Consider the following 19145-nt stretch of genomic DNA (forward strand, 5'->3'; position numbering starts at 1 on the left):
AAATAATTTTATTGTAACATTACCTAACAATTTCTGATATGATTATTCCAGCAACTCGGTGGAAAACATACATTCTGCTTTTGCCGCAACAACCTCAAAGTGAATGCAGCTCTGGTCTTACACTCAAATCTACCATGGCGACATAATTTTTACAAGTGAGTATTGTTCTTACCATATTTATATTGCAACAATGGTATCCCAGCGGTAGAGGAATGAGACCTTCATTGTAGGTTGCAGGTTTAATTCCCGGGATATGTTCTTAAATAATTCACACTATATCCATTATTTGTATTACCACAGCTCATAAATAAGTTTCCACATGATGGGCAGTAGTGTCTTCTGCGTACCATAATACCACATTGAGGTCGACAATTCACCTGCCAAGTTTGGTGAATATGGTATATCTCCCCATAGATATGTTTTAGTTATATGTATGTCTTGAAGTGGTTGTCTTTAGACAGAAGTAAGGACTACATCTATAATTAACTTTTGAATAATATTATATATATATATACGTATATTTATATATTTATATATATATATATCCCCCATATTTGAGTTAATGTTGTCAAAAGAAATGTCCGCTTCCAACCCATTCTATTGGAAGTCTATGGGCAGGCATGTGTGCAGCGGTGGATGTCATGGTGGATGCCGTATATATATATATATATATATATATATATATATATGTATGTATGTACATGGTGAGGTGGTGGGTACTCTATGTTTAGAAAAATAAAATATAAATATAAATACTGCCACAATAGAATTCCAAATCCAAATCGGATGAGCAGCGTTCAGGAAGATCCGTAACCTCGTATCGGTTAAAACACCGTAATATTTGAAGACATACGGATCCTACGGGTCAGAGGCCAGCTAGAGAGCAATGGAGAAGGCTATGTGAGATCGAATCAGAAAAGAGGAGATCCGTAGGAGAACGAAGAATTACTCGTCTTAAGTGGCACTGGGCACACCGTGCAATCGATGGCCTCTGGACCTGAAAGGTTATTTATTGGCAACTATGACCTGGTAGTCGCGGCGTGGCAAGCTCCCCACTAAGTGGAATGAACGAATGTCGGTGAACGTGTGCAGCGCAGGACCGGTCATTGTGGATATCTTAGGCCTATGCTTTCCCCTGCTCCTCTATCAGAAAGTAATAAAATTGTTTATTTTATTACTTTCAATATTTCATTTATTTATACTAACATAAATCTTTTACATGTGTTTACGGATATATAAATTAAAAATACAATACCAGCTGACTTGAGTTGAACTGTTTTGAGACTTCTATTTTAAAAACGAAATTAATTAAATTTACTGAACTTATAATCCAATATTGGGACACTATTTATAACGCAGAGTGATTTCTCTTGAGTAGATTTTGGGACTCTGCGAATCTAAGTTAGAACGCTGATGAGCAGCGATTTCCCTGGAGTCTAAGTTTAGGACTCTATCATCATCTGATGTCCCTTGAGTTGATGAGTTGTATTTCTCGACCTTGAATGTTTGCATCATTTTCCAGACATCATGACAAATAATGTAAAAAATATATGTTAGCTCTTGCATGCAAATTAATCTGCAATGAGCCATCTGTTGTATTTATAAATAGATAGTAAATAATATATTTTTATGTCCAATAATTTAAATTTTGAAATTTTTTTTTCTTTATATATGATCATTATTTTATTATTTCTGACATATACAACAAATTTGGCGAATTATATATATTTATATGAAAGCTCAGCATGTGTCTTAGCGAAATATAAAAAAATATTTTTAATCTGTTTGTTTAATGAATTTGCAATGCATTGTTGTATTATGTTTGCCCGCTGAATGTTTCCAGTATGTGCCTTCGATATGTGATCTTTATATCTATAAGCAAAGTTGAAGGTTTATGTTTAGTGACACAGAATTGGTGACCGCTGGAGCCCTAAGAGGAGATGACGAACTGGGAAACCCAGTTTAGGAGGTCCACAAATTGGACAAGTGACTTTGTCAAGGTCTATAGAAATCGCTGAACGTAGGCCTCTACCAGTCTTACTGGAAATTCGTGGGAAATACTTATCCCCACCAGTGGACGTTCTAAGGGTTAAAATAATAATGATGATGATAAAATGTAGGCTAAATAATTAATTTATGTTATAATATTGACTCAATGACATCTTATATAGCAGCGGTGGCCAAACTTTAAGATTATTTTTTGCTCCAATTGATTATCGAATTATTTCAATATTTAAATATATATAACCTATGTCAGTAATTGTGAAATCGAAACAAATTACTGGCGCGAATAATAATAATTATTATTCCAATATAAAATTAGCGAAAACCAAGCACCGATCATAATTAACTAACCGGCATCTTGAGTATTATTAGGAGCGCTGTCATATATATGTGCATATATATATTTTAAATACGCATAGTTAGCACTTTTGTCACATAATTTCAATAATTATAATTTTTTGGAAATTATACGTCAAAAGTATAATAAATATAATTTCAAATTTCGAACTATCCAGTTGCTTGGCCACCCCTGTAATAATTTTTCATCTACAAAAATAAGTTGAATTCTCTTTAACATATAAATAACAGGCTTTAATTCAACATTACAGCCTGGTAGTTAATATATCAAGATGACGGACATACAATCCGATACACTGACACATATATATGTTGGCATATTATAGAAGGCACTTTTCACAGAATTATATATATTAAATAGTATTGGTTATCATGGAATATACTTTTGTGTCCAATATATCTTGAACTTTAGATATTTATGATCTACGATATTGAAGGTTTCTAATAGAGGCTTGATAGGAATTTTGCATATGTGCGAGTGAGACAAAAAATTATAGCTGATGCGCTGGTAGCGACATCAGACAGTTGCTTTTGTTGTCTGTTAGTTATTAAAGCCGTCTCTATAATCTGTTCTTTTGTTCAATAATTTCTATATTATATTGCTTAAAAAATACTTTGTATATACAGTAATACCCCGCTTTACGTGACCCCGTTATACGCGGTTTCACTATAATTCGAATTGCAAATTTCGCGCTCAAATGCCTCGAATTACGCGAAAGAGTGCATATAAAAATAATGTAGTCATCAACTTCTCTATGGTGTCCTGGCCATCTGTCTAACAATTAAAAACAGTGTTGGGTGTTATGAACGTATTTTACAAGAACGAAAACAAAACGTTACCCAAAAGTCAATTGATGTATTTTTCCGTAAAAAAATAAGAGTATGTATTGCATAAAGTGTTCCTAGAATTAAAGTGATTGATTAAAATGATTTGTATTTTTTTGTATTAATTTTTGACTGTGTTTAATCATAAACCTCGTTATACGCGAATTTCAGTTAACGCGATTTTTTTGGAACGTATCCCTCGCGTAAAGCGGGGTATTACTGTAGTATATTGTTCATGATCCGACCTGGCCATTGCGAAGTATGTTGCATTTTTCTAAGAATATGTTTGAAATATAATATGACTGTTTTTTTATTGTAATTTTTTTTAATTTAAAATAAAACTTGTATAATTAATGTGTATATGCTTCGCCCTGTTGCTTATATGATTGCTCTGTATTGCTAAATGTAATATTTAAAATATTTTCTATAAGCTTCACTGTACATTCCATTGTACTTTTTAATTTACCTTTGCTTTATATATTGTTGTTTCTTTGAAATGATGTATAATGGCAGCTGTGCGATTTTATTTGAATTCCTATGAGGATATATTGAGTAATCATATCCCAGTGTGTAGAAGACTGGCTTGCTATTGTAGGTTGCGAGATAGATTCCAGGGATACAATCTTATACAGTTCACACTTTGTGTATTAATCATATGGGATTCTGTGCGATCGTCAAACAATTACACAAACCTACAAACAATTGTTTAGAGATGTGAAACTATTGTTACAAAACACAAGTTATTTATGAACCACAGAACGCTTTAAACCAGAGTTCCCCAAACTTTTTTGTGTCTTAGACCCCTTGCCATGTTTTTCCGTCTTGGGTAGACCCCCTACTTACCTGATATTGATTTCCTGTAAATTTCTAACCGTAGTAAAGTTTAGTGTTAAAAACTTAAAGTAAAAACACATTTTAATTTATACATTTTATAATTGAATTTAAATTAAAACTACTCAAAATAAAATTTTGTATCTGTTATGTAAAATATACGTAACATTAAATAAACTATAAATAAAATAACATAAGCAATAAGTCAATATTTTAGTGAGAAGGATGAACCTGATGCTTTAATAATAAATTAACAACATTTGGCGTTAATTTTGTAAGGGTTAATCTTAAATCTCCTCGGCTAATGATGTCCAGTCCTAAATTTTTTACTTCATAGGTACTTTTATAAATAATGTAAATGTTTTGATATTATAAGATAGTATGATGTAAGTAAATAGGTACTATCAGTGTATGTGTTGAGATACACTATCGTGGACCCCCATTTTCATTTCATGGACCCCCAAATTTTTTTTCGCTGACGTAGACCCCTTGCAGGTTGTCATAGACCCCTAGGGGTCGATATAGACTACTTTAGAAATCACTGCTCTAAACAATAAACACTGAACCCTAGGATCAAGTCAGCACTACTAAAATATAGTTCTAGTAAAATGTACTGTATAGGAAATTCATCCTTGTGTTACATACATAAGTGCCATATTCCCGTGAACATACAACACACAATAACTTTAAGTTATTTACAAATTTTTGTGTACGGATCTCGGAAATTCTAACCGAGTACAATCTCGAACTTACTAGAACGTTATTCGTAGTACAAATAAGTGTACTTCCCATGTCGACAATTCAGTGTCGTTGCTCGAGTAATAAGATTAAGATTCACTATCAGTTATACAAAGTGACTATTTGGTAAGTTATTTGGACAGTGATTTCTTGAGCGATTTGGACTAAGCGAAATTATATTGTGTTAAAATAAGGTGACCATCAGATTTGTGAATAAAGGACTCCTTGTGAAACGGTGGTGTTTCATTTCGGGTCAGAACCCACAGTGCGTAACACTATTTATTATTATTTAAATTAAATAGTACGACCAAAAAGCAACACGCTGTATAAGTGCCACTTGGACCTTAATCAAAAATAAATAGTATAATATGTACTGCAATAAAACATATATATTCCTGAAGTTCATCGATTCATTTTGTTTGTTCTAAGTTGATATAACTTAGCTTATTGTGATATTATATTAATTATGTCTACTTAGTTTATAATAGAGAGAATTGGTAGCTGAGTGATAGAGGACAGATTTGTAATCGTATGCCCCAGGTTCGATTCCCGGGATACAGTCTTAAATAATTCATACGTTTGTGCATTAATTATATAGGATTGCCATTGCTCACAAATAAGTATAAGGATGCAGCGACCTTCTGCGTAACATAATATCACACTTAATGCCAACCTGTTAAGAGTGATTATCGTATATCCCCTATAGATATTTTTTGGGAAAGGTTTTATGGATGACAGTGGGTGTCTATGACATAAAACTCTGAAGATATATATATATATATACATATATATATATATATATATATATATATGATTATGATAGCTGAGCGGAAAACGACCTTTTTAAAATATTAAAACTTGTGTTAATTAATGCCTGCATTGCGCCTTTATATATAGAAATTATTCCTTGAATTACTGCTTCTACATTATTTGTGTATTTATTTAATTTAATTTCAACAGCGAACATGTTAATTTCACTCTTAATACATAAAACTGTTTTATCATATTTCCTTTAAAATTCTACTAGATGGCGCTAGTTAGTAAGCCTTATAGACGTAGTACTGACTTACCGACGATCTGTTCTCTTTAAAATCATCCTGTATGCGTGTATAGGTCCACAAAATAATGTTTCTGTCTTCCTTGACCCTGAAGAGCAGTCTACCATCGTATGTCTAATAGATTCAGGTGTTACCTTGCGGAAGTCCATTTTTAGAAAGGGACTAATATATAGCTACTTCCGCTATGCAGCAGTAGTCGTGCAATGAAGTGTACGGCCCCCCAGCCCGCTGATAAATGCGCGTGCGGCAAGTAATGCGAAACACAACTACCACCGTTAAATCACTCCACACGTATTTCATCCCTCCATGGAGTATCCTCAGATGTTACACCGACCAGTGCCAAACACCAAGTGCCTCATTGCACGATTACAGCTGCATAGCGGAAGTAACTATATATTAGTCCCTTTCTTAGTTACCATCGTCTGCACACACTATTTCATATATAGTGTAATTATAAAACAGTACTCGTACTAATGTGATCAAAAAGTAATGTTAAATTTTTATTTAAAACTCCCAGGCTAGTAAATTTTATCCTAGGCTTGTCCCGTCTATAAATTTGCCAAGCGTTTGTTTTGTCAAATGATTTGATCATCTCTGAGTTACACGTATTTTTATTAAACGCGTCAAGTTTAGAGCAAGTAAATCGTCAAAAACTCGATATGGTTCCGCAACCGTACTCGCTGATTTGGCTCCATGAGACTTCTGGCTATTCAATAAACTCAAAAGACATGTGGAGATGCTGTTTTCACACAATTGAGGAGATAAAAACAAATAAAAGGTCTTGGAGGCTATATCGGAAAAAGACTTTTCCTACTTTTTTTATGGACCGGACAAACAGATTGACAAAAATGCGTTTCATCGGACGGGGATTATATATATAAAGATAATAAATAAATAATTTACATTTTATAAACAAACTACCTATGCATATATGTCACCCACAACTCTTCGTTTCAATTCAAATCAGCATATGTCACGGCAATATATGAAATTTGTTGCAATGACAGTAGCGCCGCCTGTCGAAAATTTATCATACTAACATAAAAACCATTCTGGGCTCATGCACAACAACTCCGTTTAAGATCATCACATGATCAAATGTATAATTTACGATTCTATAAAGGACATACAGACAGACATTCCTTATGATATATATATATATATACACATATATACATATATATATACTAGCTGATCCCGCAAACGTTTTCCAAGGGTTGATCGTATGATCGTGAAAATTTAAGGTTGTATGTATTTTGTACGCTGTATTATAAAAAAAAACTAGGGGTGGACCACCCTTAACATTTAGGGGGTTGAAAAATAAATGTCCGATTCTCCACCCTGACCGATATGCGCGATAAGATTCACGAAAATCGGTCGAACCGTTTCGGAGGAGTTCAATCAAGCACACCGTGACACGAGAATTTTATATATTAGATATATATATTTATATAGGCTTTTATATAAAGGCTTATATATATATATATATATATATATATATATATATATAGCCCTTTATGTAAAGGCTTTGAAATCAGACCGCCACCCTTCCACTATGACTCAAGGTAGCGTTATAAGTGTTGCGTTTTATGTCAAATATAATCAAGCTGATCAAAAGTGAAAATGAAAATTTGGTTATTTATTATGAATTTTTAACCAGATTTACATGGCTTTGAATACTCTTGTAAAACTACAATATATATTTGTACCTTCATATATCCTAATTGTGAATACGATATACTATGTCCAGCTTTGGACATACTTAATGTTGATATGATAAAACTACTTCGGCGTTGATACTCTCAAAATAATTAAATTTATTGAAATATTTATTAAAAACACATTGAAGCGGTCTCACAGGATTTCATAAATAATTTTATTCAAAAGTGTATTATTATTGATCGTTCTTTCTCTGATATTTGTTGTAGGTGTTTATAAAGACTTCACCAGGCGTTCCATCTGGTTCTTGGTGCTGGCTGCAGTGACGGCGCGCGGTTATTGCTGGAAGCTTTGAATCATCAGCACTGGATCATGCATATGTATTGCAGTGTTAAGACAAGGTGTGGGTTGATGATAAATTGTTTACATTTATTGCAAATGCATGTCTCTAGCCTTCCTTAGATTTATATGTAATTGTTACAAAAATAAAATGGCTTTATTAACTCATTTAAAATTTATTATTCAATGGAACTAAGGAATAATCAAATAAATTCAAACAAGGATTTTGGTATTTTAGAGCAGGCAATTGAAGGTCTAGTGTGTCAAGAAAATTATACCAATCAGACTCTCATAGCTAATTGAATTAAATTATTGGACAATTATCCTATTCATACATAATAATTGACAATTTGAAATTTCAATAACAAATATACGGGATGCAGTTGTTTGCTATATATAGTAGTCTTGTTGAGTTGCTATATATTGTAGCTTAGCAAACTTAGACATTTAGAATAATTTATATAACTTAGTTCTTTTTGGTGATTAAATTCAATCATTCTGTAATTTCCTATATGGTTTAATATCAGTTAACATAGCACTATCTTAAAGTGGTCAAATAAGAATTTACCTGGTAAAATGTAAGGAGATGGGATATAAGTAAAACATATCAATTTAAACATAATTTATTTATTAAATTGATTAAACAAGTATATTCACTTAATATCTATTACACAATGAGCCGTTCATATAGTATGTCAACTAGAAAGGCACTTCCAAAATCGTGTCATCCTTGCAATCGCACCATGTTACACTTTCTGGTACGCCTCCTGAAAATAAAATTACTTATTATTTATTCATATCATTACTAACTCACACACATTTACTACTGTAATTAAAAAGTAATGTGAAATTGAGATTTTAAACTCCTAGGAATTAGGCAGAAATTTTTTTGCCAAGCATATGTCAAAAGGTGGAATATTATATATCACACATATCATATAAATGTCTGAAACGAGTCAAGTCTTGATTGGTCAATGTTATACAGCATTGGTTCTTTGCGACTTTTTCACCACTGTTTTCACTTGATTTGACTCCTTGCCACTTCTGGCTATAGCAAACTCAAAAAATCATTGCAGGGATACTGTTTTGACAGATTCAGGAATAAAAAAGACCATTCCGACTGTTTAGTGGAATGAAGGCGTTTTATCAGATGGGATTAATTCAAGGAGATTAAATTGATTTGGAAAAAAAAATAATTTACATTTTGCAACCATAATCACCTTACTTTTTGATCACAGTTGTATATTGATTACTTATGTAATAGAAAACTTGTTTTCTGAGCAATTGAAAATATTATTTAATATCCACTTATACACTTCAACTATATGTTTCACGAAATATGCTATATGCAACCAGTGATTTCCAAACTGACGCATGGTCCAATTTCGAAAAAAAAAACATATATAAAAATAACTTTTTGATTATAAAATCAATGAAATAAAAACAAAAAATATATAATACTGCATATGCCTAGTTAAAATAAAATTCAACAAGTTACAAGCCATTTATAAAATTTAATAGCATATATTTAAATGTCAAAAATCCATGGTTTTATTTGAAAGTGTATGTGTGTATCAATATTGTTAAACTTTGTTTAAAAAATGTTTTTATGAGGAGTTTCTGCTTCTTCTTCACAACCGGGAAGCAGAGAAAAGTCAAAAATAAAAACTTTCCATGTTGAATAAATGAAATTTATCTGTAACACTGGGATTCATAGGGAAATTAAATCTATCAGTTTTACTTTCACATATACAACTTAATTACATTTTTGAAGCAAAGTTATCATGATATTACTTGGATATGAATATATATTGCATGTAGTGTTGGTTGCATTCTGAATGATTTTTATTTGAATTTTTAAAAAATTTATGCGATATTTTATTTATAGCCTATAGTGTGAGTGGGATCTTTCTAGATTTAATGCATTATTATTAAAGCACAGAAAAGGACCCCCTTTCTAAAATAAACTAATACAAACATATACAATAAAAATTTTGTTGGAGTAATTTTCTCATTAAAATGCATGCACCAATTCAATAAAAACAAAAGATTAAAATATATAAAAAATGTAGTTTTTATAACAAGCTGATACAAGTTACACAGCATCAAAAGATTTCAAATAAGTACTTGTTTAACATTTTCAAACCATATGGATCCTTTCCATCCTCTGTTGATATGTTGGGAATCCCTGAGCTTATATTAGAGGGACGGGTAAGTAATGTCGCTTTCTTAAGTTAAATTCACACAACTACATTTTTAACAAGTTTAAAATTATAATCAACAATATATTCACCTTTGTAATCAAGTATACAAAATCAATGCCAGAGCGGTAACAAATCAATCGGTTTTTCTGTAAATAATGTCGAAGGAAGCGACATTACATTCCAGTCCCACTAATACTTCCCATAACATGATTATATTATAATAACTTAAAACTTAAGCATAAGGTTTTTACTGTGTTGAAATGTTAAAATTTATCAATGATATTTGTTGCATACTAAAGTATCTATTTTTTGTATTATTGCTTATAAAATGTTTTGTAATTAAAATTTTTCAATAAAAAACAAGAGATTGTATATTCAGATGCTTACCAAACTAGTTTATCTCTCAGAAGTGATGGAAACCGCGTCAGAATTCCTAATTGGTACACTAACTACAGGTGAAATAATGTGCCTCTCTCCAATCTGCATGCCTTTATCATTACAAAAGCGCTTTTCATGCTAAGCCAACACAAATTAGATAACTCTAGTTTATCTCTCAGAAGTTATGGAAACCGCCTCAGACTTCCTAATTGACTACAGGGGAAATGACTTGCCTCTCTCTCCAATCTGCATGCATTTATCATTACAAAAGCGCTTTCCATGCTAAGCCAACACATAAACTAGATAACTATGCACCCAAATTTTTCTCTGATTACGTTAAGTTTTTCTCAATGTGATATTGTACAATATATGTAAAATAATATTAAAATTCAATTTTTAATATTTAAAACAGTAATTTACTGCAAATGACACTTATTATTTAACAATTGTATGCCCATCTGCATTTATTATAGATATTAAAGTTAAATATGCACACTGAAGGCTAAATAAGGTATGTATAAACTCTAACAATATTTCTTCCGTTATTAACTAAAGTCAGTTTAAACACAGCGATCAGAAGAGTGAGACTGCGACAGAGATCATTCGGTTTGTATTGTAGGGAATTTCAAATACAGTACGATGAACATAGTACTTTAAAATACCTGTTTATCTCTCCCTTGCTCTTCTTTCTCAAGTGCCATATCAAACGCCGGCTCTTATAGTTATCAAATTTCTTTGAAATATAGCATCATAAATTACTTATTGTTCTGTATTAATATTATGCGAATTATTAGAATCAATTTTTCTCTCTTTTATATGACATTAACCCTTAAATGGAAGATTTTTGTTTCACATTTGAAAAAAATATATTTGTTAATGGACATGTATTACAGCGTAGGAAAAATCATTAAAAAAATCTAGACATGGATTTACTATACTTTTTTTGCAATAATGTGAATGTTGTTTATAAACTACATTGCGCATTCATTGAGATTTTGCAAGTATGGGTAAAATAAGCGTGGATATTGTTTTTGAGAAGTATTTATTTATGCTTCATTATGATATTTACAAAAACAATTGCTTTTTTTCGTATCACATAAAGATACACGACATTTTTGGCACATTTTGAATGTAAAGCCTGAACATTTTCGGAATTTGCACCTGCTGCTGCTTATCCAGACAAATTGCCCAATGACATGGCTGATCCAATCTGACGTCTTTCAAAGGAATTGCTTGGGCTGGTCCTCGGAACTTCTTTATTACAAGTTCTCTTTGTATAGTGCTTCCACTAGGTCGACCACGTTTAGCGCATTTGCAGTAGTAGATTTGTTTCTGGGCTGCATATAAGTTACTTTGTTCTACATTTTTATTTTTTAGATCTGATGTAAAATTAAATGTAAAAAAAAACATACGGCGTGTTACAAGAGACCAATGCTTCTGTTATCTGAGTTTCTCCCCTAAAAATAAGGCTGTCTTCAGCAGTAACAAGGTTTCGTTTTCGCCAAACCAGAGGTCGTCTAGGAATCCCTTGTGATTTACTCTGGGGTGCTGCTTCTTCGGCTTCCAAAATAGGAGGGTCTGGCATATTTTCATCGTTGTCGATAACGAGAAGAGGATCAGCATCCACTTCATCAGGCTGGACATTCTCACTGTCATCACTATATTTAAGGTCTCGAAGGACATCTCGAGCGATTTAATAATAGTAACCTTCATCCTCTACTTCGGAGTCTCACCCGTCTGAACCATCTTCTGAATCTTCAAGAGTTTCTAAATAATTTGTAATTTTGCTTTATAGTAATCGCGGCATGGTTAAAACAATAAGAAAAATCCTTCACCAAACATGCATTTATTTAGCAGGCAATGCGCATTGTAGTTTTCCTACAACATACCAGATTTCGCCCTATTCGACTGTAGCATCAAGTGATTTTCAATGTTTTACAACGTGAACATGTAATTGAAGATATAATCAAGCAAATAAAAATATAGATTATATACTTACATGATATTTTATCAGTCCAAACACAGCTACAAAACTTTGTTTCGCGCCACTAGAAAAGTTTTCTTCAAAGTGACATTTGAAATTAACTTATTTTACAATACTTATAAATATTGGATAGTGCTAACATTAAAAATTGTACAAAATTAGTTCACAAATAAGAACTAGTTGTCAAATTTAACAAAAAAATAAAAGAACGTCAATTTTATCTCTGGTTTTTAGTATGTTGTTTAAAAACAACAATACGCATTTAAGGGTTAATTACACAATTTTATTAATATAATAGACAACACATCACTGCTCATTTTTATTTGTATTTATACAAATTATATGAAAGCAGTATCGTTCAATCTTGTAGAAATTGTTCAATACATTAATGTTTTTATTAATAAAAGTAACATTTATAATACCTTACTTCACACTCACTTTCTAATAAGAAGCAAACATTTGAGATGGACGCTCATGGGACCTCAATAAAGGCTACTTTTGTCTACATCAACCATGGTTTGCACTTCAAGAGACTACGGTTGTTTAGAGTCACTGGATACGGCGTGGCGAATTTTAAGGAAAGTAAAATCCTAACAGTAACCGTCTATGCGACATAATATGCACGTAACACGTTTTACAAAACATTGAAACACTTTTGAATTATTACCTTTTGAAATGAATTTGATCAAAACATTTACATTTGTTTTTTTCAAAGTGACCTTTCGTCTCTCGCATCGTTTTCCTCTTTTCGTTAGTTCGTCATCTCTTACCTGAGCCTATATGCATTTATGCAAAATTAAAATCTGCCCCAAAGCACAACACACTGAATAACAATTGTTCGCTTATAACTGTAGACCATTGGGATAAGACAAAAATATACATACTTATGGATCTATCGATCGATGTATTAGTTGCGGTTATGTAGAGATTAAAAAAAAATCTATTACGTATTTAGTATTTTTCCATTGTTTGGAGAGTAATCCGTCGTACAGGGCCTGGTCCCTGAGTTTGGTGATCACGTGCTATGGTGTCTATGGCCACGGGAGCGTCTTTGGACTTCATGGTCCACCTTAAGGGAGTGATTTTATTTCAATTAATTTTATTATTATTGAAAATAAAATCATAAAGTTAATGTGTAACGTTTTTAAATATTTAATTTATCGTAAAAGTAATTAATTGATGATATTTTCAATTTTCTAGATTTAAAGGTAGGGCCTAGGCTTCCGTTGTTTACCTCAAGGAACAACTCTTTAGCACGCGGCTATATAAGCTGTGAAAAAATGCTTCCCATCCCTTTTCGATCGCAGATCGCACGCGTAATACACGTATCCTTGAAATCGGAGCAGAAAATAGCGGTATTGTACTTTATTTAACTTCGATTAAAAGAAAATAGTATTTCAAAATGAACAGAAGATATGGGAATTCGATTTTACTCTATCTACCTGATGAACCTCAGGCGTTGCTGGAAGAGCTACGCAGCGTTGGTGTTGACCTTGCAAACCGATTGATCATTACCGTTGACTACAACACGCGGCGTGGGTTCGTGCAGCTCGATCATTGGCATATGCATGCAACGGTGTTCGAATTGCCCAGAATTGTACAATTCTACACAACAAGCGATAGTATCAACTTTGAGAGCGTTGGCGAAATATCCCGCATGATAATATGTAGACTCGAAGAACGTTCACCGTCCACGGGAGAAACAGGAGCGATCGCGTGGGCAAGTAACGTAACAGCGATCGCTATCGACGTTCATCTAAGTCGATACATAACCTACGAAGAAGAACCATACCCTGAGCATACTTACCAGGAACCGTCTCCATTTTCTCATAGAGCACCTTTTATAATAGTATCGATATTCACCATTATATGCGCATTTTATGGTTATTATCAATTATTTTACTATCTTTAAACAACTAAATGCTTTCTTTTGTACACATTGACATAATTAAATCAATGGCATTCACTGGCTTACAAATAACTGTAAATTCAACATTTTTGTCTAAATTTTACTACCAAAATCATATAACACAAAAAAGTTTATAACTAATACATATTGCTGTGATTTTTCACTTTTTTTGTTACTTTTATATAGTTTTGGATAGAATCTATTTTGTATTTTGAATGTGTTTTGTTCATATATTTTATACCCTGTTAGAAGTTCATATATTTTTTTTGTACTACTTTAGATACAATAGTTAAATCATATTAAAAGAGTTCATAATCATAATTGTTTGTTTTATTTTCTTCTACCACCATACACTCCAACATAGTTGTTAAACTGAGACAAAAATTGAATTGATGTAAGAAAATTTTGTATTAATTGTACAATTCTCAATTAAACAATTAAAGATAATTCAATTTAGAAATAAATTGAACACATAGTTGAACATTACACAATATACTAGAATTTTTTTTTCTCTAAAGTATTCTTTTTTTGGTTTTTACAATGGTTAAACATAAAAGGCAATTAAATATAAAAATTGAGAACCAATACCCTGAATTTTAATTCTATACACTAATATAATATCCCATTGCACATATAAAGAAGATTTGCAATGATTTTTCCCGTTACAAACTTTAAAATTTCAACATTATTTTCATCACTGCCAACGAATTATATTCAATGCAATTCCAAATGTATTATTAATATTGTCACAATCGTTTGTATAATAAAGGTCAAACAACTCTTTACCAAGTGTTCAAAACAAGAAATTCAGTTGTAACTGAACATTCAAAAGATATAGCTAGGATTTATGACAATTTAACCTTTCAATAGCATCCTGGCTTAGATGAAAGGGTAGAAGAAACTCTAAGAACGAAATATAAAGAAAAGCTCGAAAAACACTATAAAGAGCCACCAAAACATAATTCCTATGGATCTGGGTCTTCAAACTCTGAAGAATAGTGAAAAGAGATCTGTTTTTTTTTACAATAAACAAGTCTTTAGGTAAACCAATTTACTTTCACAAATATTCCAATATAGATAACTTTTGTGTCAATATTTCAAATCTGAATTTAAAATGGATCATAGTACTTGCAGGATTTAAGACTCTTGAGCAACTTCATCTCAGCACCATCATCAACAGCATCTAAACTATATAAATAGCGATAGGATGCTGTGGGTACTGTTATTTATCCTGGTAGCAAAGCAGGTTATAGTAGCAAGACAGCCAAGACTTGTTCATTCATCTCGCAATATATATAATGAAGTGAACTGAAATGTGTGAGTTGTGCCCAGCAGCAAGGTGCAAGATGTGTGTTACACCTGGTAGCAAGGCAGGTTAGAAATTGATGAACTAGTCTTGACTATGTTAACAGCCAAGACTTGTTCATTCATCTCGCAATGTATATAATGTAGTGAACTGAAATGTGTGAGTTGTGCCCAGCAGCAAGGTGCAAGATGTGTGTTACACCTGGTAGCAAGGCAGGTTAGAAATTGATGAACTAGTCTTGACTATGTTAACAGCCAAGACTTGTTCATTCATCTTGCAATGTATATTATGTAGTGAACTGAAATGTGTGAGTTGTGCCCAGCAGCAAGATGCAAGATGTGTGTTCAACCTGGTAGCAAGGCAGGTTAGAAATTGATGAACTAGTCTTGACTATGTTAACAGCCAAGACTTGTTCATTCATCTCGCAATGTATATAATGTAGTGAACTGAAATGTGTGAGTTGTGCCCAGCAGCAAGGTGCAAGATGTGTGTTACACCTGGTAGCAAGGCAGGTTAGAAATTGATGAACTAGTCTTGACTATGTTAACAGCCAAGACTTGTTCATTCATCTCGCAATGTATATAATGTAGTGAACTGAAATGTGTGAGTTGTGCCCAGCAGCAAGGTGCAAGATGTGTGTTACACCTGGTAGCAAGGCAGGTTAGAAATTGATGAACTAGTCTTGACTATGTTAACAGCCAAGACTTGTTCATTCATCTCGCAATGTATATAATGTAGTGAACTGAAATGTGTGAGTTGTGCCCAGCAGCAAGGTGCAAGATGTGTGTTACACCTGGTAGCAAGGCAGGTTAGAAATTGATGAACTAGTCTTGACTATGTTAACAGCCAAGACTTGTTCATTCATCTTGCAATGTATATTATGTAGTGAACTGAAATGTGTGAGTTGTGCCCAGCAGCAAGGTGCAAGATGTGTGTTAAACCTGGTAGCAAGGCAGGTTAGAAATTGATGAACTAGTCTTGACTATGTTAACAGCCAAGACTTGTTCATTCATCTCGCAATGTATATAATGTAGTGAACTGAAATGTGTGAGTTGTGCCCAGCAGCAAGGTGCAAGATGTGTGTTACACCTGGTAGCAAGGCAGGTTAGAAATTGATGAACTAGTCTTGACTATGTTAACAGCCAAGACTTGTTCATTCATCTCGCAATGTATATAATGTAGTGAACTGAAATGTGTGAGTTGTGCCCAGCAGCAAGGTGCAAGATGTGTGTTACACCTGGTAGCAAGGCAGGTTAGAAATTGATGAACTAGTCTTGACTATGTTAACAGCCAAGACTTGTTCATTCATCTCGCAATGTATATAATGTAGTGAACTGAAATGTGTGAGTTGTGCCCAGCAGCAAGGTGCAAGATGTGTGTTACACCTGGTAGCAAGGCAGGTTAGAAATTGATGAACTAGTCTTGACTATGTTAACAGCCAAGACTTGTTCATTCATCTCGCAATGTATATAATGTAGTGAACTGAAATGTGTGAGTTGTGCCCAGCAGCAAGGTGCAAGATGTGTGTTAAACCTGGTAGCAAGGCAGGTTAGAAATTGATGAACTAGTCTTGACTATGTTAACAGCCAAGACTTGTTCATTCATCTCGCAATGTATATAATATAGTGAACTGAAATGTGTGAGTTGTGCCCAGCAGCAAGGTGCGAGATGTGTGTTGATCATAGCAGTAAGATGTAAAATATGTGTTGAGCTTAGCAGTAAGATGTAAAATGTATGTTGGACCTAGCAGTAAATGTATAATGTGTGTTGATCATAGCAGTAAGATGTAAAATATGTGTTGAGCTTAGCAGTAAGATGTAAAATGTATGTTGGACCTAGCAGTAAATGTATAATGTGTGTTGATCATAGCAGTAAGATGTAAAATATGTGTTGAGCTTAGCAGTAAGATGTAAAATGTATGTTGGACCTAGCAGTAAATGTATAATGTGTGTTGATCATAGCAGTAAGATGTAAAATATGTGTTGAGCTTAGCAGTAAGATGTAAAATGTATGTTGGACCTAGCACTAAATGTAAAATGTGTGTTGATTATAGCATTAACATGTAAAATATGTATTGATCCTAGCAATAAGATGTCTACAGTTGTATGTCTGTATGTTTTTTTGTAACTAATACTATACTTTACTGGAATACAACAGTGCAGTAAATACACAGTTATGAGAAATTTTTGTAATAGAGAGTGCATTGTTAAAATAAATAATGCTTTTCTCTGCTATTGAATGTTATTTTCATGTAGACTTTCTTTCAGATAATACAAAACATTATTTTTGTACATAACAGGTCATTTCTAAATTAACCAAAAGCATAATTTGTTACTAGAGAAAAAAAAGGGGGTACTCAGAAAAAATTGCAACTTACATGGTATAGGCATCTCACATGAAAGTTGTAGTTGCTTGTGTGCAGAATTAAGCTGCTTGTGGACTGTATGAGCAAACAGAAAAGATTCTTTACTGCAAGCAAATAAAAAGCTAAAATGAATCTTGCCTCAATGTAACAATAAATTTGGTATAAACCTTTTATATTATAGCATCATAAAACAGTTAAACAGAAATTTATTGTTATATTCAAGCAAACATGCTAAACATTTCCTACAGTAAGTGAAGAAGTTAATTGTTAAATGATGAAAAGAACATAAATTATTTGTATTTATATTCTTTATTTGTGATTCCATACTAGCTAAGATGGATGAGCCTGGCAATTCTCATATATTATTGCTATAATGGTTACATTTTTTAGGTCATTGTATATATTTTATGTTAATTGAATAATTATTGTACCTAATAACATTTTAAAATAAAATCAAGGAATATCTGTTATTTCTCCAAGATTATAACTACAGAAGAACGTTAGTGTAGAACTATATGGAACAATGTCCTAGAAATGATAATAAATAATGCCTACCGTAAAAGTTGACTTAACACTGTTTCCGTGCAGTTTTTCTCACTGGCCAAGAGCTTGTGCTATGCACGATGCTATTCTTTTGAGATCTAAGTCACCTTGAAAGTCAATAGCTTCAGACTACACCACAGTAAACTCACATTGTGGCATTTATTATTTCTCCTTACAGTTTTTAATGCACTCAATATAAAAAGAGCACAAGCCATGTTTAAGACTCCAACAGTTCTTCCTTGATTTAGACACGAGAGTGTTAAGTTTTACTTTAGATTCAAGCGTGGAATATTACTGTCTATAGATAAACAAAAGTGTGAAACCACACGGAGTATATTTGAATTAAAAATAATTCATTAATTGTTCTCCACGAGAAACATTTTACTCTAAAGAGTAGTATAGTAACTACCTTAGAATATTATAATATTATATCTAAGATATACACGCAATATATGTATTGCACGGTATATATATTTAAGTAGCACAGTAGCGCCACTGCGGAATAGCAATTAAACTAGCACATGTACAAATTAATATAAGCAAAAATATATCTAATAAAGGAAATTTAAGATGAATTTGCATGAAGCAGGGTCATTTTTTGTATAAAGTGTTAAACTAATATTTAACTACTGTGTCTTTAGATAT

Source organism: Battus philenor, unplaced genomic scaffold (genome assembly GCF_028537555.1).
Source record: "Battus philenor isolate CCGP_79_NKW_IND1 unplaced genomic scaffold, ilBatPhil1.0.hap1 SCAF_1, whole genome shotgun sequence".
Lineage (NCBI taxonomy): Eukaryota > Metazoa > Arthropoda > Insecta > Lepidoptera > Papilionidae > Battus > Battus philenor.